This window comes from Myotis nattereri (assembly GCF_964212035.1).
Source record: "Myotis nattereri genome assembly, chromosome: 5".
Taxonomy (NCBI): domain Eukaryota; kingdom Metazoa; phylum Chordata; class Mammalia; order Chiroptera; family Vespertilionidae; genus Myotis; species Myotis nattereri.
In genome coordinates this window covers 6536668-6558400 of record NC_138080.1, presented here as the reverse complement: position 1 = coordinate 6558400, position 21733 = coordinate 6536668, and positions in this window count along the sequence as shown.

Here is a 21733-nt window from a genome sequence, read left to right as displayed (position 1 = left end):
TTAACATGCAATAAGTAATGAGGATTTACAGTAAGCAAGATAATACAATCTATTTCCTTGTAGATTCACATGGTGGGAAGAGGGCCATTAATTAAAGAATCATTTGAGGGGAGTTGTTTCTCCAAGGAAGTGATTTTGAACTGAAATCTGAAAAGGAGGAGTAACCAGCCAATGGAAGCATCAGAGAAGTGTTCCAGGTAGAAGGAACAGCATGTGCAAAGGCCCAAGGAGGACAAACAGGTGTTCTTGCAACTGAACTAGGCACTGTAGCTGGAGCACAGAAGGGAGGAAGCTGACCTCATGGGCACTCTCTCTGAGTTGGCCTCTCCTGCATGATGACAAGAAGGGCAGAACCTCAGATGCACCATGTTAAAATCCATGCCACCCTTATCGTAAAAGCAATGGGTAGGCATTAGACGGTTTACACAAAAGGGTTAACATAGTCAGCTTTTTGCCCACCATCTGCTATAGGGCAAGAATGGACCAATGGAGGAGAAATAAAGGCTGACACAGTGTCAGAGTGCCAGGAAGTATGATTTGATAACGCTGTGCCCCTTCCTCTTGTGCAGACCTGTCCAGAGCTGTGGGCTTCCCTCTAACCCCCGGGAGCCCCCAAAGCCACCACAACTCCAGGCAGACAGCGTGTGCTGAAAAAGATCTGCAGGGACCATGCTGTCCTCTGGAAAGCCTTCATGACATGGGACTTCCCTGTCGGGTATAAAGTCAAAGAGTCATTTCAGTTCTGACTTGCTGGGAGAAAATTAAGACACCTCTTCCCAGAACCACTCATTGTTCCTATTGTATGCCTCCCTCCACCTCTCAAAAAAAAACAAGCATCCAGAAATGGAAAGTCAACCTCTGCCTTTTATTAAAATCATTGGAATAGAAAAATCGCCATTTGGCAATCTCCAAAATAATTGATTGAGGCAAGAACCATCAATGAATGCTAAAACTAGTGGTTGGAAGTTTAAGAAATAACAGAATATTTCCATGGTCTTCAAGTAACTCTCTGAAAAATATTTGTCAATAATAAAAGAAAGAAAAATGGTAGCTTCATGGAGGAGAAAGCTGGCAGATACCCTTAAACAAGGGATCAAAGTTAGTCCTGAATTCTTTTTTTAATAAAAGACATTAAGGGACTAAAACGGTCTTGTGTCAATATTATTTTTGATTATTGTACTGAGGTGTCAGAGGATGTCCCTGGCTTTAGGAGATATATATAAACAGAGTATGCAAGGGACAGGGGGCATAATGTCAGCAACTTACCCCCAAATGTTTCAGGGGAAAAAAGAGACAGAGAGAGAAGACAACGCAGATGATAAAAGTGATGAGACCGGCGAATGGAGAAGAGGGTGCCCGTGGGCTCCCTGTACTGTTTGTGCAGCTTCCTGGAGTCCTCATGTCAACATTAAACACTTAAAAAGTTTAGAAAAACCATTTGGGACTTTTTGTTTTGTTTGTTTTTCTTCTATTGCCTTTGGTTTGAGAGTTAAACACATTGTGCTCCGATGTATGATCTAGAGAGAGAGAGAGAGAGAGATCGTTTTGTTGCCACTGGAAATGGGTCCTTTCACAGAGTCACGAGAAAAGCATTTCTGGGGACCCATGCATAGGAAGCTGCGGTGTAGTGGTAAGATTTATTGGGATAGAAATAGAAGCTGACCCCAGGTTCTCAATGTCCATCTCAGTCCATCCCGCTGTGGGAAAAAGTCAGCCTTGTCCTCATCAGGCCTAGAGCAAAGGCCAGTGTCCTGCGCCATGACAAAGCTTAGCTTCTGTCCTTGTCCTTGTCTGGTCTCTTCCCAGCTGCACTCCAGCTGGCACTGCAGCGGCACGGAGCCTGCGCTCCGAGTCACGCAGCTGCTGGCATAGCCTGCTAGGGCTGCATGGATGCTATGGCGAGAAAACATGTGAACAAATGGGCAAGCGTATGTTATGGAGAGGGAGGGAGAGAGAGAGAGAGGGAGAGGGAGAGGGAGAGAGAGAGAGAGAGAGACAGAGAGAGAGAGAGAGAGAGACTTTGTAACGCTTGGATTATCTTGGGCTTGAGAAGGACTAGGTGGTTTTTCAAACTAACTGATCCATTTCCCAATCCTTCTCGGTTAGGTTTTGGTCCTCCCCACAATCAACCCATTTCCTAGTTTTCAGGGGTTCTGTGTTCCTGTCCAGTCCCATCCTTTTTCCAGGCTAAATTCGGCCCCCCTTTGTGGTGCCATCTTGGTCCTACTGCACATGCCTCGTAGTAGAAGCACTCCCCCTGTGCCATCTTGGCTTCTATTGGGCATGTGCCCAGCAAAGCAACTTCTCTCTTATTCCTCCCCCCCCCCCCCCCATCGTCTGGGCAAATGGACCAGTTGTATATTGGGGAGATTGAAAAACTGGCTCTTCCCCTCCATGGGGGGAAGGGAGGACACTAATCCCTTGAATTCATGGGTGGGGCGCCCCTGGATGCTGCGGTTTCCTAGTGAAGCAGGCTTACTATCAATTCAGCTCCTAGTTGGTTGGGGACGGCAATGTCTGATTCTCTGTGCTCCCTTTCTGTAGTAATAGTCAGCTACCCATGCTAACAATTTCATGTTCATGAACATCAACACCTACTACTCTGCTTTTGTTTCTCCCCATCAAGGAGAGCTTGGGGAGGCCTCCACCACCACCTTGCTGGGGTCTTGCTTTAGCATGTCCCTTCGGCACAATGTCCCTCCATCCAGCTGCCTTGCATTTCATTAAAGCAGGAAATTTAATGTAAATCCTAACTCCTGTGTTGTCAGGGAAACCTGTTTTAATACATTACATGTGAATAATAGTGTAAAAACCCACTGTCAAGAATTTACAACAACCCTAGCTGGTTTGGCTCAATGGATTGAGCGTCAGCCTGAGGACTGAAGGGTCCCGGGTTCGATTCCGGTCAAGGGCACATGCCCGGGTTGCGGGCTCAATCCCCAGTGGGGGACATGCAGGAGGCAGCTGATCAATGATTCTCTCTCATCATTGATGTTTCTATCTCTCTCTCCCTCTCCTCTCCTCTATAAATCAATAAAAATATATTTTTTTAAAAAGAAGAATACAACACAGCTCAGACCAGGAGGACAAAGATGGTTCAATGCTAGGAAGTCTAGTCATTGAGATCCCTGGACTAATAGGTCAAAGGACTGAAGGAGGGGCATGTTCCTACTACTAAAAATTTATTTGATGGCCCTGTCTGGGTGGTTCAGTTGGCTGGAACATTGTCCCATACACCAAAACATAAAAATAAAAAAGCTTGCAGGTTTGATTCCTGGTCAAGGCATGGGTTCAATCCCCTGTCAGGGCACATATGGGAGACAACTGGTCAATGTTTCTCTCACATTGATGTCTCTCTCTCACTCTTCCTCTCTCTAAAATCAATAAACATATCCTTGGGTGAGGATTTTAAAAAAATAAAAATAAATAAAAATGTATTTGATGAATTTTGTCACTATTCAGAACTGCAACCATAAGATTCTACATTGTGGAAATTTTGTCTTATAATTTCAAAGTAGGGAATATCTCTTTAAGCAAAACACAAATTCAAGTCTAAAAACACTTGACTATGTAAACATTAAGATTATATCAATAGAAAAAAATTGCACAAAAGTCAAAAGTTATTTTTAAAGTGAGAAAAAATATGCAACTTAACAGATAAAAGGTATGTATTACGTTATTATTCATAATATCTATCTATATATCTATATCTATACCTATCTATATATATATATAGATATATATAGATAGATATAGATATAGATATAGATATAGATGATATAGATATAGATATAGATATAGATATATAGATATATAGATATATAGATATATATAAAAGCCTAAGTGACTGTTACGACCGGTCGACCAAACAACCGGTTGCTATGACTTGCACTGACCACCAGGGGGCAGATGCTCAAAGCAGGAGCTGCTCCCCAGTGGTCAGTGCACTCCCACAGCCAACTTCCCACAGCTGGCCAACCTCCCACAGTCCCTCCCCCTGGCTGGCTGGGCACCCTCCTACCCCTTGATCGGCCCCGATCCCTGGCCAGGCTGAGGAACCCCACCTGTGCACGAATTCGTGCACTGGGCCTCTAGTATAATACATAATATTAATTTTTCCCATTGAGAAAAATAATTAGTTTTCCAAAATTTTAATGGCAAAGGATATGAAAAGACAGCTCAAAGAAACAGACCACTGAAAAGAAAAAAAAAGAGAAGAAATACAAAGGTGTTTAAACATAGAAAAGACTATTTAGCCTTCCCTGTGTCACTGAGTTTGCCAACGCTCAGGAAAACAGGCAACACCATGTGGGGTCTGTGAGGAAACAGACACTCTTGGCATCACTGGTGTAAGCAGTTCAATCCCTGGTAACGGTTCGGCATTGACTTTCAATGTTTAATTGCGTGGACCCTCTTTCCCACTTGTCTCACCTCTAGCGATTTATATGCGGCACAGATACAATCCCATGAGTGTGTAAAGAAGCATGTGCCTGGCTGGTGTGGCTCAGTGGTTGAGTGCCAACCTATGAACCAAGAGGTCGCAGTTCAACTCCTGGTCAGGGCACATGCCGGGGTTGCAGGCTCCATCCCTGATTGATGGCTCTCTCTCTTCATTGCTGTTTCTATCTCTCTCTCCCTCTTCCTTCCCCTCTGAAATCAATAAAAAAAATATTTTTAAAGAAGTATTCACTAGGATATTCAATATAAATAACTTTTTTCCCAAGAAACAGGGAAACCTATACATTCGCCTCAAAAACTACCTAATCAATTCAAATATTTCAAATTTTGCTTGTTCTTTCACTCTTTCTTCTCTGATACCCCTCACCGATGATGTGTATAGTCTTATAGTAATGGGTAATATTTTCATATTTTTCATGGATTTTTTTCCCTTTTTGAAATTTTGAAAATACAAAGCCAGGCTGTGAGATTGATATAAGAAAATGGACATCTTGAACTTGTAAAAACAGTAGAATGGTATTTACCAGAGGTTGAGGGTGGAATTGGGGAGACATTGTTGAAGATCACAACTTCTAATTAGTAGATAAATCCAGAGACCTAATGAAACATTAGGATTATAACCATTGTGATTATAGTCCTTAATACTACGGTATCAACTTTAAAGTTGCTAAGAGACTACATCTTAACTGTTCTCAACACATACAAAAAGAAATGATAAATAAGTGACATGAGTGTGGTGTTAGCTAACACTGCTGTAGTCAGCTGCAATATATGAATGTATCAAACCAACACACTGTAAATCTTAAAGGTGCACAGTGCTATATGTCCATTACATCACAATTTTTTTAAAAGAAAAAATACAGGCATCTTATACTTACACAGCTGGATGTCTGTCCATCCTCCTCCCCACAGGGCTATATTTCAACACTTCTATGGAGCTTTGTTACTCTTAAAATATACACTTCAGCCCTGCTGGCGTGGCTCAGTGGTTGAGTGTCGACCTATGAACCAGGAGATCACAGTTCGATTCCCAGTCAGGGCACATGTCCAGTTGCAGGTTAGATCCTCAGCGTGGGGCACGTGTAGAAGGCCGCCAATCAAAGATTCTCTCTCATCATTGATGTTTCTATCTCCCTTCCTCTCTGAAATCTAATAAAAAATATTTTAAAAATAAAATATCCACTTCTGACCCTTATTCAAATACTTTGGGTTATTGTTGTTGTTTGATTATTTTTATTGTAGTAAAATACATATAATATAGAATTTGCCATTTTAAAGTGTGCAATTCAGTGACATTCAACACACGACGTTGTGCAACTATTACCATGGTCTAGTTCCAAAATTTTTTCATCGCCCCAAATGGAAACTCCATTCCCATTAAGCAAACACTCCTCATTCCCCCTCCCCTCAACCCCTGGCAACTACTAACCTACTTTCTATCTTGATGGACTTACCTATTCTAGATGTTTCCTATAAATGGAATCATACAATGTGGTGCCCTTTGTGACTGGCTGGTTTCTCTCCTCAGCATAACGTTTTCAAGGTCCAGCCATAGTCTGTAGGTGGATTAGTACTTCATTCTTTTTTATGGCGGAATGACATTCCATTATCCATTTGGACTTTGGATTATCAGAGCTGTACCTGTCTCCTATCCTGAACCCACACTTCCTTTTTTTATTTTTTTAAATATATTTTTATTGATTTCAGAGAAAAAGGGAGAGGAAGATAGAAATATCAATGATGAGAGAAAATGAGAATCATTGATCGGCTGCCTCCTGCATGTCCCCCACTGGGGATCGAGCCCGCAACCCGGGCATGTGCGCTTGACCAGAAGCAAATCTGGGACCCCTTAGTCCACAGACACACACTCTATCCACTGAGCCCAACTGGCTAGGGCTGGAACCCACACTTTCTGAAGCCTGCAGGGTGGCTGAGGTGCAGCCCAGGGGGCTGGGGTGATGGGTTTCTTCTGTTTTCTGATGCTGCTGAGGCCACTGTCAAAACGGAGGCTTCGTCATAAGTTTCAGATAATTTAGATAGCAACTAAACTCATTGGATAAAGATAGTTCTGTTGAGAACTATTTATTTGTACCTGAATAGGACAAAAATATTAAGGAAGTACCACCAACTTATCAGAAGATACAACTATTGTAGTTTGCCTCTATTTCTGCCTACTCACTGCCCCCATCGCCCTAACCCTGGCCCAGTATAGTTTTCAAGAAAGATAAAAGATGTAATGAAGCCCTTGAAAACATTTTCTATTTCTCCAAAGCATTTCTTTTCTTAGTAACAATAATGTACAGGACCCTTTCCTACTGGCTGAGAGTAACAGATACCCAAATCTAGGTAGAAAAGTATTATGTAAAAATGTATAATTAAAGGAAAACTGTTTTCTTCTTCTTCTTTATTATTAAATTTATTGGGGTGACATTGATCAACATGATCATATAGGTTTCAGGTGTGGGTTTCTATGTTACAAGATCTGTATATTGTACCCTGTGCCCGCCACCCAAAGTCAAATCTCTCCTGTCAGCATATATTAGGACCTCCTTCTCCCCCACCCCTTCCCTCTGGTTATCCCACTGCTGCCTGTTCATGAGTTTCAGTTTTATATCCCACATGTGAATGAACTCATATGGTTCTTAGCTTTTTCTGACTGACTTATTCCACTTAGCATAATGCTCTCAAGGTCCATCCCTGTTGTTGCAAATGGCTCTATTTCATCCTTTCTTATGGCTGAATAGTATTTCATTATATTTAGGTACCACAACTTTATCCAGTCCTCTATCGCGGGACACTTTGGTTGTTTCCATGTCTTGGCCACACGAATAATGCTGCAATGAACATAGGGGCGTATATATCTTTGCAAATACATGATTTCGAGTTTTTTGGATATATACCCAGGAGTGGGTTGCTGGGTCATATGGTAGCTATATTCTTAATTGTTTGAGGAATCGCCAGACTGCTTTCCATAGTGGTTGTACCAGTCTACATTCCCTCCAGTAGTGAATGAGGGTTCCCTTTTCTCCACAACTTCTCCAGCACTTGTGATTGCTTGTATTGTCGATAATGGCCACTCTAACAGGTGTGAGGTGGTAGCTCATTGTAGTTTTGATTTGCATTTCCCTAATTGCCAGGAGGTTGAACATGTCTTCATGTATCTATAGGCTGTTCATATGTCTTCTTGGGAGAGGTCCTCTGCCCACTTTCTGATTGGGTTGTTTGTTTGGTGTTGAGTTTTATGAGTTATTTATATGTTCTGGAAACTGAACCTTTGTGGGAGCTACTGTTTGCAAATATCATATCCCATCTGGTTGGCTGCCTATTTGTTTTGTTGTCAGTTCCTGTTGCTGTGCAGAAGCCTTTTAGTTTGATATAGCCCCATTCATTTATTTTTGCCTTTACGTGCTTTGGGGTCAAGTTCATAAAATGTTCTCTATGACTAAGGTCCATAACTTTGATAACTATATTTTCTTTTATGTCACTTATTGTTTCAAGTCATATATTTAGGTCTTTGATCCATTTTGAATTAATTTTTGTACATGGGGACAAACTGTAATCCAGTTTCACTCGTTTTCATGTGGTTTTCCAGTTTTCCCAGCACCATTTGTTGAAGAGACTATCTTCACTTCATTGTGTATTTCTGGCTCATTTGTCAAAAATTATCTGTCCACATACATGTAATTTTGTAGCTGGGCTCTCTGTTCTGTTCCATTGATCTGTGTGTCCATTTCTCTGCCAATACCATGCTGTTTTGATTATCATAGCTCTGTAGTGTAATTTGAAGTCAGGCAGCGAGATACCTCCAGCTTTGTTCTTTTCTCTCAGGATTGCTTTGGCTACTTGGGGTCTTTTGCGGTTCCATACAAATCTGATGTTTCTTGTTCTACTTATTTTAAAAATGACATTGGGATTTTGATGGGGATTGCATTAAATCTGTATATTGCTTTGGGTAATATGGCCATTTTAACTATGTTGATTCTTCCAATCCATGAACATGGGATATTTTTCCATTTTGTTGTGTCTTTTTCAATCTCTGTTAATAATGCTTTGTAAATTTCAGTATATAGGTCTTTCACATTCTTTGTTAGGTTTATTCCTAGATTTTATTCTTTTGGATGCAATTGCAAAAGGAATTGCTTTTTTCATTCCTTTTTCTGAAGTTTTGTTGTTAGTATACAGGAAGGCAATAGAATTTTGCACATTGATTTTGTATTCTGCAACTTGACTGTATTTGTTTATTGTTTCTAATAGTTTTTTGGTGGAGTCTTTAGGGTTTTCTATGTACAGAATCATGTCATCTGCAAAAAGTGGCAGTTTTCCTTCTTCCTTCCCTATTTGGATGCCTTTTATTTCTTTCTCTTGCCTATTGGTCTGGCGAGGACTGCCAGCTCTGTGTGGAATAGGAGAGGTGAGAGTGGGCATCCTTGTCTTGTTCCTGATCTTAGAGGAGAAGCTTTCAGTGTTTCACCATTAAGTATGATATTATCTGAGGGTTTATCATATATAGCTTTTATTATGTTGAGGTACTTACCTTTTATTCCTATTTTATTGAGTATTTTAATCATAAATGGATGTTGTATCTTGTCAAATGCTTAGAAAAAGGAAATATGATCTATTGACAAGATCATATGATTTTTATCCTTTCTTTTTAAAATATTTTTAAATGTATTTTTATTGATTTCAGAGAGGAAGGGAAAGGGAGAGAGAGTTAGAAACATCAATGATGAGAGAGAATCATTGATTGGCTGCCTCTTGCACGACCCCTACTAGGGATTGAGCCTGCAACCCAAGCATGTGCCCTTGACTGTGATTGAACCCAGGACCCTTGAGTCCAAAGGCCGAGGCTCTATCCAGTGAGCTAGACCAGCTAGGGCTTTATCCTTTCTTTTGTTAATTGATTGATCTGTACATTGATTGATTTGCATATATTGAATGATCCTTGTGCCGCTGGAATGAACCCTATTTGATCATGATGTATTATTTTTTGATGTACTGTTGTATTTGATTTGCTAGTATTTTGTTTAGGATTTTTGCATCTGTACTCATCAGAGATATTGGTCTATAGTTTTCTTTCTTTGTGTTATCTTTGTCAGGTTTTGGTATAGGATTATATTGGCCTCATAGAATGTGTTAGGAAGTTTTGCCTCTTCTTCAATTTTTTGGAAGAGTTTGAGAAGGACAGGTTTTAAATCTTCTTTGAACATTTAGTAGAATTCGCTGGTGAAGCCATCTGGTCCTGGACTTTTATTTTTTGGGAGGTTTTGGTGGTTGTTTCAATTCCCTCACTACTGATCGGTCTATTTCGATTTTCCAGTTCTTCGTGATTTAGTCTAGGAAGGCTATATGCTTCTAGGAACTTATCCATTTCTTCTAGATTATTGAATTTGGTGGCATATAGCCTTTCATAATATTCTAGTATGATCCTTTGTATATCGGTGATGTCTGTGGTGACTTCTCCTCTCTTGCTTCTGATTTTGTTTATATGGGTCTTTCTCTTTTTTCCTTAGTGAGTTTAGCCAGGATTTTGTCAATTTTCTTAATCTTTTCAAAGAACCAGATCTTTGTTTTATGAATTTCTTGTATAGCCTTTTTGTTCTCTATTTCATTCAATTCTGCTCTAATTTTTATTATTTCCTTTCTTCAGCTGACTTTGGGTTGCCTTTGTTCTTCTTTTCTAGTTCTTTAAGATGTGATGTTATTTTGCTTACTTGGGATTTCTCTTGTTTCTTGAGATAAACGTGTAGTGACATAAACTTCCCTCTTATTACTGCTTTCACTGCATCCCAGAAGTTTTGATACGTTGTGTAGTCATTCTCATTTGTCTCTATATATTTTTATCTTGTCTTTTATTTCTTCTTTGACCAGGTCATTTTTTAGTAGTGTATTGTTTAACCTCCACATATTTGTGAGTGGCTTTACTTCCTTTTTGCAGTTGATTTCTAATTTCACGGCATCATGGTCAGATGTAATTTCAATCTTCTTGAATTTGTTGAGCCTAGTTCTGTGACCCAACATATGATCTATCCCTGAGAATGTTCCATGTGTACTGGAGAAGAATGTATAATCTGGTATTCTGTGATGAAAGGTTCTGTAAATGTCAATTATGTCCATTTGGTCTAGTGCCATGGTCGTCAAACTGCGGCTCGCGAGCCACATGCGGCTTTTTGGCCCCTTGAGTGTGGCTCTTCCTAAGCCTTAGGAGTACCCTAATTAAGTTAATAACAATGTACCTACCTATATAGTTTAAGTTTAAAAAATTTGGCTCTCAAAAGAAATTTCAATCGTTGTACTGTTGATATTTGGCTCTGTTGACTAATGAGTTTGCCAACCACTGGTCTAGTGTTTCATTTAAGGCAGATATTTCTTTATTGATTTTCTGTTTGGTTGATCTGTCTAGAGCTGTCAATGGAATATTAAGGTTCCCAACTATGACTGTGTTTTGTTCTGTTTCTCCCTTTAGTTCTGTGAGTAGTTGTTTTATATATTTCAGTGCTTCTGGTTGGGTGCATATATATTAAAAAGTGTTATGTTTTCTTGATGTAGTGCTCCCTTTATCATTATAAAGTGTCCATCTTTGTCTCTTGTTATCTTGACGTCTATTTTGTCAGATATAAGTATGGCTACACCTGCTTTTCTGTGGGTGTTATTTGCTTGGAAATCATTTTCCATCCTTTTACTTTGAATCTACTTTGTCTTTGCAGTTCAGATGTGTCTCGTGTAGGCAGCATACTAGTATGCTGGCTTTTGTTTTTTGATCCACTCTGCTATTCTGTGCCTCTTTGTTGGTAAAAATCAGACCATTTACATGTAGGGTAATTATTATATATGAGGATTTCCATAGCCATTTTATCTTTTGTTTTCTGGTAGCTCTGTGTCTTCATTCATTCTTTTCCTTTGTGTTTCTGTCTGTTATTTTTGTTGGGTGGTATTCCATACTTCTTTCCTCTGTGTCCCCTTTTATTAAGCTACGTATCCTGGTTTGGGGATTATGTGTGTGGTTACCATTAGGTTTATCTACACTAATAAAAGAGAAAGATGCTAATTGATCGTACCTTCGCTACACCTTAAGTCATGCCCACCAGCCAATTAGAGCGACTATATGCAAATTAACTCAAACAAGATGGCGGCCAGCAGCCACGGAGCTGGAGCAAGCAGGAGGCTTAGTTGCCCAGGCAATGGAGGAAGCCAAGCTTCCCGCCAGCCCTGAGCCAGCTGTGGCCTCTGCTAAAGGCAACAAAGTTTCAATTATAGAAGCTAAATAAATCCCAGATACCTGCTTCCAGCCAGCCTCTCCACTGGGAGCTTGGGTGGCTGGGGGCTGTGGCCAGCCTGCAAACAGCCATCAGCCCCTCACCCAGGCTGGCCACACCCTCATGGGGTGAGGGTCCCCACTTGGGGGCTTAGCCAGCCTGAAAATGGCCCTCAGCCCCTCACCCAGACTGGTAAGGCACCCCAGCAGGACCCCCCACTCTGAAGGGGCTGAGGCCAGCCTGAAAACAGCCATCAGCCCCTCACCCAGGCTGGCCAGGCACCCCAGTGGGACCCCCACCCTGAAGGGTCTGTGGCCAACCTGCAAACAGTCATCAGCCCCTTACCCAGGCTGGCCAAGCACTCCTATATAATAAAAGGATAATATGCAAATTGACCCTAACAGCAGAACGACTGGGAATGACTGGTCACTATGACACACACTGACCACCAGGGGGCAGATGCTCAATGCAGGATCTGCCCTCTGGTGATCAGTGCGCTCCCACATGGGGGAGCTCTGCTCAGCCACAAGCCAGGCTGACGGCTGCCAATACAGTGGTGGTGGTGGGAGCCTCTCCCGCCTCCTTAGCAGCACTAAGGATGTCCGACTGCAGCTTAGGCCTGCTCCCCACTGGCAAGTGGACATCCCCCAAGGGCTGCCGGGCTGCCAGAGGGATGTCTGACTGCCAGCTTGGGCCCTATCCCCCAGAGAGCAGGCCTAAGCCAGCAGTTGGACATCCTCCGAGGAGTCCCAGACTGCAAGAGGGCATAGGCCGGGCTGAGGGACCCCCCCCCCCCCACTGAGTGCACAAATTTTTGTGCACCGGGCCTCTAGTCTATATATAAAAGTCTAATATGCAAATTGTCCCCTCAGGAGTTCAACTAGGAGACCAGGAGTTCAATCGCTTGCTATGACATGTGCTGACCACCAGGGGTCAGCACGGTATGAAGGAAGGCCCCAGCCGGCAGCTGGCAGCCAGGGAAGGGAGGCCCTATCTGGCAGCTAGAAGGAAGGCTCCGCCTGGCAGCCGGAAGTCCCTGATTGGCCGCAATCACCGGCCAGGCCTCAGGACCCTACCTGTGCCCAAATTTTGTGCACCAGGCCTCTAGTAAAAAATAAAGTTGCATATATACAGTAGTTTTTTTTTTCTTTCTTTTGAGTACATCTGATCTTCATCCTCCTTTGCCAGTTCAAACCTTCCTCCCCAGCCCACCCCCCCTGTTTTTGTTGTCACAAATTATCCCTGTTTATGCTCTAAGTTTTTTGGTGATCTTACTCTTCATGTTGTGACCTTATGTTCTTTGTTTCAAGTAGAATAATTCCCTGACAATGGAGGTTTTCTGATGATAAAATCCCTTACCTTCTATATGTCCAGGAATGTCTTCATTGCTCTTTCATAGATAAAGGATAATTTTGCTGGATATATTATTCATAGCTGGCAATTTCTCTCTTTCTGACATTTGAATATTTGGTTCCATTCTCTTCTGGCTTGTAGAGTTTCTGCTGAGAAGTCAGATGAAATTCTGGTGGGTTTTCCTTTATAGGTCACTTCCTTCTTGTCCCTGGCAGCTTTGAGAATTTTTTCTTTCTCATTATTTTTTGACAGTTTTAATACCTAATGCCTTGGAGACAGCCTCTTTGGATTGAGGTAACTAAGGATCCTGTTTGCTTCTTGGATTTGAGGATCTAGTTCTTTCCATAGGTTTGAGAAGTTCTCATCCACTATTTGCTTGAATAGACTCTCTGTTCCCTGCACCCTCTCTTTCTCTTCCAGAATGCTTATAATTCTAATATTGCTTCTAAATCAAGCCCTAACCGGTGGCTCAGTGGATGGAGCGTCAGCCTGCGGACTGAAGGGTCCCAGGTTCGATTCCGGTCAAGGGCATGTACCTTGGTTGCAGGCACATCCCCAGTAGGAGGTGTGCAGGAGGCAGCTGATCGATGTTTCTCTCTCATTGATGTTTCTAACTCTCTATACCTCTCCCTTCCTCTCTGTAAAAAATCAATAAAGTATATTTTTAAATAAGCATCAAGAAAAGTGATCTGGAAGAAAAGGATAATTGGGAAAGGCAATAACATTCCCACATATAAAAATATTTAAATCTTGTAAAGCTAAAATAAATGTAAATAGGCACAAGGATAGGCAGGTGAAACAGTATATCAGTAATATATCCCAGTTTTTAGTAATTTATTTTTTTAAGTATGTGGAGCTTAATTGAATTTATTGGTTAATAGAATTATATAGGTTTGACATGTAGAATTCTATAATACATCACCTGTGTATAGTGTTGTGCTCACCACCCAAAGTCAAGTCTTCTTCCATCGCCAGTTATCCCCTCCTTACCCTCTCCCACCTCCCTCCACCCCTTTCCTTCGGGGAATCACCATGCTGTGTGTCTATGAGAAGTTTGTTGTTTGTTTTTTGCTTACTCCTTTCACCTTTTTCACCAGCACAACAACGCCCATCCCATCTGACAACTGTCAGTCTCTTCTCTGTATCTACGAGTCTATTTCTATAATGTTTGTTAGTTTATTTTGTTCATTGCATTGCACATGTAAGTGAAAGTCTATGGTACTTGTCTTTCTCTGACTGGCTTATTTAACTTAGCATAATGCTCTCCAGATCCATTCATGCTATTGCAAAAGGTAAGATTTTCTTCTTTTGTACAACTGAGTAGTAGTCCATTGCATAAATGTACTACAGCATTTTTACCCACTCATCTCCTGATGAGCACTTGGACTGCTTCCAAACCTTAGCTATCTATAATAATAAAAGCGTAATATGCTAATTAGACCAGACGTCCTTCTGGACATCCTTCCGGATGAAGCTGGGGCTGCAAGGGCCAAGGCGGTTGCCACGGCAGGTGGGGGCCAAGGCAGCTGCAGCAGTGGGGGCTGAGCCCCTTGCATGAATTTTGTGTATCCGGCCTGTAGTCTATATATATAAAAGCCTAAGCAACTGTTCAAACATTTGACCAGTGTCTATGATGCACACTGGGGGAGGAGGGAGGGTGGGAAGAGATTAACCAAAGATCTTATATGCATACTAGAGGGTGAGGTCCCTCAGCCTGCCTTGCGGGGATCGGGCCGAAACCGGCAGTCTGACATCGCCCGAGGGGTCCCAGATTGCAAGAGGGCTCAGGCCAGGCCGAGGGACCCCACCAGTGCATGAATCCGTGCACCAGGCCTCTAGTTGTAAATAACGCTGCAGTGAACATAGGGGTACATATATGCTTTTGAATTGTGTTTGGGGTTTATTCAGATATATTCCTAAAAGTGGAATTGCTGGGTCATAAAGCAATTCAATTTTTAATTTTTTGAGATAATTTCATACTGCTTTCCATAGTGGCTACACCAATCTGCATTCCCTCCAACAGTGCACAAAGATTTCCCTTATTCTACATCTTTTTTTTAAAAAATATATTTTATTGATTTTTTACAGAGAGGAAGGGAGAGAGATAGAGAGTCAGAAACATCGATGAGAGAGAATCATCGATCAGCTGCCTCCTGCACATCTCTTACTGGGGATATGCCCGCAACCCAGGTACATGCCCTTGACCGGAATCGAACCCGGGACCTCTCAGTCCGCAGGCCGACGCTCTGTCCACTGAGCCAAACCGGTTTCAGCCCTTATTCTACATCTTAACCAACACTTGTTGTTTGTTGATTTATTAATGATAGCCATTCTGGCAGGTGTGAATGGATATCTCATTGTGGTTTTAACTTGCATTTCTTTAATAATTAGTGACCTTGAGCATTTTTTCATATGTCTATTGACCATCTGTATGCCCCATTTAGAGAAGTGTCTATTCAAATCCTTTGCCCATTTTTTAATTGGCAAACAATTAATTGGATTTTTTGGTGTTGAGTTTTATAAGTTCTTTATTCAATTTGGTTATTAATCCCTTATCAGATGTATCATTGGCAAATATGTTCTCCCATTCAGTGGATTGTCTTTTCATTTTCAAAGTGGGTTGGCTTCCTTTGCTGTGAAAAAATTTTAGTTTAATATAGTCCTATTTGTTTATTTTTTGTTTTGTTTTCATTGCCTGAGGAAATGTATCAGAAAAAAATATGGCTACAAATATCCTAGATTTTACTGTCTATGTTTTCTTCTAGGATTTCTATGATTCCAAATCTAACATTTGAGTCTTCAGTCCATTGTGAGTTAATTCTTATAAGAAGGTGGTCTAGTTTCACCTTTTTTTTGCACATATCTGTCTAAATTTTCCAACACCATTTATTGAATAGACTATCTTTACTCCATTGTATGTTCTTGCCTCCTTTGTCAAATACTAATTGACTGTAAAGGCATGGGTTTATTTATGAGCTCTCTATTCTGTTCCATTGATCTATATGTTGGTTTTCATGCCAGTATCATACTGTTTTGGTTACTGTGGTCTTACAGTATAGTTTGATATCAGATCGCATGATTCCTCCAACTTTGTTCTTCTTTCTCACGCTTGCTGTAGCTATTCGGGGTCCTTGTGGTTCCATATAAATTTTTGGAATATTTGTTCTAGTTCTGTGAAATCAACATTGGAATCTTGATAGATATTGCTTTGAATCTATAGGATGCTTTGGGTAGTATGGACATTTTAATTATTGTAATTCTTCCTATTGATGAACATTAATTTTCTTCGATTTTGTTATATAGTGTCTTATAATTTTTTCCAAGTACATGTCTATTACATCCTTGGTTAAATTTATTCCTAAGTATTTTATTTTTCTTGATGCAACTGTTTTCTTCGTTTCCCATTCTGATACTTTATTATTGGTGTATGAAAGTGCAACTGGTTTCTGGATATTTATTTTGTATCCTGCTGCTTTGCTGAATTCATTTATCAGTTCTAGTAGTTTTTGAGTGAAATCTTTAGGTCTCTCCATATATAGTATCAGGCCATATGCAAATAATGACAGTTGTACTTCTTCCTTTCCAATTTAGATGCCTTCTATTTCCTCTTCTTGGCTAGGACTTCCAGTACTATGCTGAATAAGAGTGGTAAGAGGGGACATCCCCGTCTTGCTCCCAATCTTAAGAAAACACTTTTAGTTTTTGCCTGTCGAGTATGATGCTGGTTGTGGGTTTGTCATACATGGCCTTTATTATGTTGAGGTATGTTGCCTCTATTTCCACTTTTCTGAGAGTTTTTATCATAAATCAATGCTGGATTTTATAAAATGATTTTACTGGATCTATTAATATTATCATATCATATTATCATATTAATATTCTTCCTTCTGTTTCTGGGGTTTATCACATTTATTGATTTCAGAATATTGTAACAAACTTGCATCTCTGGAATAAATTCGACTTAAACATGGTGTGTGATCTTTTTAATGTATTGCTGGATTCAGTTTGTTAATATTTTGTTGGGGATATTAGCATCTATGTTTATTAGGGATATTAACCTATAAATTTCATTCTTTGCAGAATCTTTATCTGGTTTTTAAATTAGCATAATGCTGACCTTGTAAAATGAGCATGGGAGTCTTCCCTCCTCTTCAAATTTTTTGGAATAGTTTGAGAAGGATAATTGTTAGTTCTTTGAAAGTTTGGTAACATTGTTCTGTGAAGTCATCCAATCCAGAACTTTTGTTTGTTGCTAGTTCTTTAAAATTATTACTTTAATTTCATTAGTTGTAATCTGTCCATTCTGATTTTCTGATTCTTCTTGATTCAGTTTTGGAAGATTGTATGTTTCTAGTAATTTATCCATTTCTTCCAGATTGTCCAGTTCATTGGCATATAGTTGTTTGTAACAGTTCCTTACAATCCTTTGTATTTCTGTACTGTCAGTTGTTACTTCTCCCCTTTTATTTCTGATTGTATCTATTTTGGGTCCTCTCTTTTCCTTGATGAATCTGGTTAAAGGTCTGTCCATCTTGTTTATCTTTTCAAAAAAAGAGACTTTAATTTCATTGATTTTTATATTGTTTGTTAGACTGTTTTGTTTTTTTTTTCTGCTCTGATCTTCGTTATTTCCTTTCTTCTACTTACGTTGGGCTTGTTTGCTGTCCCTTTTCTGGTTCCTTTAAGTGTAAGGTTAGGCTGTATCTGAGATTTTTCTTTTCTCTTGAGATAGGCCTGTAATGGTATCAATTTCCCCCTTAGAACTGCTTTTGCTCTGTCCCATAGATTTGGGATTGTTGTGTTCTCATTTTCATTTGTTTCAAAGTGTCTTTTGATTTCTTCCCTGATCTCATTGCTAACCCTTTTATTGTTTAGTAACATGTTATTTGGCCTCCATGTCTTTGTGTGTTTTTCAGCTTTTCTCTTCTTGTGATTGACTTCTAGTTTCACAGCATTATGGTCAGAGATGCTTGACATGATTTCAATCTTCTTAAATTTATTGAGACTTGTTTTGTGTCCTTGCATGTGGTCTATCCTAGAAAATGTTTCACGTGCACTTGTAAAGAATGTATATTCTGCTGCTTTGTGGGTAAAATGTTCTGAAGATATCAATCAAATGCAACTGATCTAGTGTGTCATTTATGGCCGCTGTTTCATTGTTGACTTTCTGTCTGGAACTTCTATCCATGGTAGTCAATGAATGTTAAAATACCCTACTATGACTATATTATTGTCAATTTCTCCCTTTATGTCCATCAAGATTTAATTTATATATTTAGGAGCTCCTAGGTTGGGTGCATAAATGTTTACAGGGGTTATACCCTCTTGCTGGATTGCTCCCTTTATCATTATGTAGTATTCTTCTTTGCCTCTTACTATAGCCTTTGTTTTAAAGTCCTTTTTGTCAGAGGTAAGTATTGTTATCACAGTATTTTTCTTTTCATTTCATTTGCATGAAATATTGTTTACCACCCTTTACTTTTAGTCTGTGTGTACCTTTCATTCTGAGATGGGTCTCTTGAAGACGGCATATTCATGGGTCTTGTTTTCTTGTCCATTCAGTTACCTATGGAGCATTTATGCCATTTACATTTAAAGTGATTATTGATAGATACGTATTTATTGCCACTATATTCTTTTAACTATGTTCCTTCTCCTCCTCCTCCTTCTTCCTTTTCTTCCTCTTCTTCTTCAATCCTTTAATATTTCTTATAACACTGTTGGGGAATTTTTGGTAACAAAGTTCTTTAGTTTTTTCCTATGTGGGAAGCTCTTTACTTCTTCAGTTTTTTATTATTGTTATTAATCATCACCTACAGATATTTTTACATTGATTTCTAAAGATTGGAAGGGAGGGGAGGAGGGGGGTGGATATAAAGAAAGAGAGAGAAATGTTGGTATACAAAAAACACATTAATCAGTTGTCTCCCACGTACACCCTGACCAGGGCCAGGATCAAACCTGCAACCAAGGTACATGCCCTTGACCAGGAACTGAACCCGAGAACCTTTCGTGTGTTAGTCAATGCTCTGACCACTTAGCAACACCAGCCATGTTCTCCTTCCATTTTTAATTAAAGACTTGCTGGGCAAAGGAGTCTGGGTTGCAGGTCCTTGCTCTTCACCACTTTGAATATTTCATGCCAATCCTGGCCTGCAATGTTTCTGTGAGAAATCAGCTGACAGTTTTATGGGAGCTCCCCTGTAGGTAAATACTGTCTTTCTCTTGTTGCTTTTAAGATTGTCTCTCTTCTTTCCATGAGCCCAGCATTAGCCTAATTCCAAAACCAGATAAAGACACTACAAAGAAAGAGAATTAGAAGCCAGTACCCCTGATGAACAAAATCCTCAACTAGCCCTGGCTGGTTCGGCTCAGTGGATAGAGCACTGGTCTGCGGACTGAAAGATCCTGGGTTTGATTCCAGCCAAGGGCACGTGCCTGGGTTGCGGGCTTGATCCCCAGGAGGGCATGTGCAGGAGGCAGCCGATCAATGATTCTCTCTCATCATTGATGTTTCTCTCTCTTTCTCCCTCTCCCTTCCTTTCTGAAATCAATAAAAATATATATTTTGAAAATCCTCAAGAAAATATTAGCAAATTGGATTCAGCAATACATTAAAAAGATCATACCCCATGACCAAGAGGAATTTATTCCAGGGATGCAAGGCTGGTACAATATTCACAAGTCAATAAACGTGATACACCACATAACAAATTAGAAGACAAAAATCACATAATCATATCAATAGATGCAGAAAAACCATTCAACAAAATCCAACACCCTTTTTTTAATAAAAACTCTCAGCAAAGTGGAAATAGAGGGAGCATATCTCAACATAATAAAGGGCATATATGACAGGCATACAGTGAACATCATACTCAATGGCAAAATCTAAAACCATTTCCTCTAGGAACAGGACCAAGCCAGGGATGTCCGCTTTCACCACTCTTTTCAACATAGTACTGGAAGTGCTAGCCACAGCAATCAGACAAGAAGAAAAAATAAAAGGCATCCAACTTGGAAAGGAGGAAGTAAAACTCTCATTATTCACAGATGACACAATATTGTACATAGAAAACCCTGAAGACTCCAAGAAAAAAATTACTTGATTTAATAAATGAATTAGGCAGTTTAGAAGAATATAAAATTAACATCCAGGAATCTATGGCATTTTGATGCACCAATAATGAAATCTCAGAAAGAGAAACTAAAAATGCAATCCCATTTACCATTGCAACAAAAAATTAAGATACTTAGGAATAAACTTAACCAAGGAGGTAAAAGACATGTACTCAGAAAACTGCAGGACACTGAAAAAAAAGAGATAGAAGAAGATATAAACAAGTGGAAGAAAATACTGTGTTCGTGGATTGGTAGAATCAACATCATTAAAATGTCCATACTACCCAAAGCAATCTGTAGATGCAGTGCAATCCCTACTAAAATACAAATGGCATATTTCACAGATCTAGAATAAATACTCCAAAAAATTTTATATAGAACCAAACAGCTGCGGCAATCTTAAGCAAGATGAACAAAGTTGGAGGGATCACAGTACCAGGTATCAAGCTATACTACAAAGCCATTGTCATCAAAACAGCCTGGTCCTGGCACACGAGCAGGTATATAGATCAATGGAACAGAACAGAGATCCCAGAAATAGACCCAAGCCATTATGCTCAATTAATATTTGACAAAGAAGGCAATAGCTTTAATGGAGGAAAGACAGTCTCTTCAATAAATGGTGTTGGGAAAATTGGACAGGTACATACAAAAAAAAAATGAAACTAGACCACCAACTTACATCATAAACAAGAATAAACTCAAAATGGATAAAATATTTAAATGTAAGTCATGAAACCGTAAAAATTTTGGAAAAACCATAGGCAGCAAAATCTCAGACATCTCTCCTAGCAATTTGTTAATGGATACATCTCCTAGGGCAAAGGAAACTAAGGAAAAAATAAACAAATGGGACTCCATCAAAATAAAAAGCTTCTGCACAGCAAAAGAAACCATCAACAAAACGAAAAGGGAGCCCACTATATGGGAGAACATATTTGCCAATGATACATCTGATAAGGGGTTAATTTCCAAAATATATAAGGAACTCATACAACTTAACAAAAGGAAGACAAACAGTCCAATTAAAAAATGGGCAAAGGACTTAAATAGACACTTCTCCAAAGTGGACATACAGATGGCCAAAAGACATATGAAAAAATGCTCAAAGTCACTAGTCATCAGAGAGATGCAAATTAAAAAGACAATGAGGTATCACCTCACACCTGTCAAAATGGCTACCATCAAAGGAGGATGTGGAGAAACGGGAACCCTAGTACACTGCTGGTGGGAATGCAGATTGATGCAGCCATTATGGAAAACAGTATGGTGTTTCTTCAAAAAATAAAATATGGAACTGCCATTTGACCCAGTGATCCCACTTCTAGGAATATATTCTAAGAAACCCGAAACAACAATCAGAAAGAATGTATGCGCCCCTATGTTCATAGCAGCACAATTTACAATAGCTCAGATCTGGAAACAGCCCAAGTGCCCATCAGTAGATGAGTGGATAAAAAGCTGTGGTATATTTACACCCTGGAATACTGTGTAGCTATAAAAAAGGAAGGATATCTTACCCTTTGAGACAGCATGGAGGGACCTGG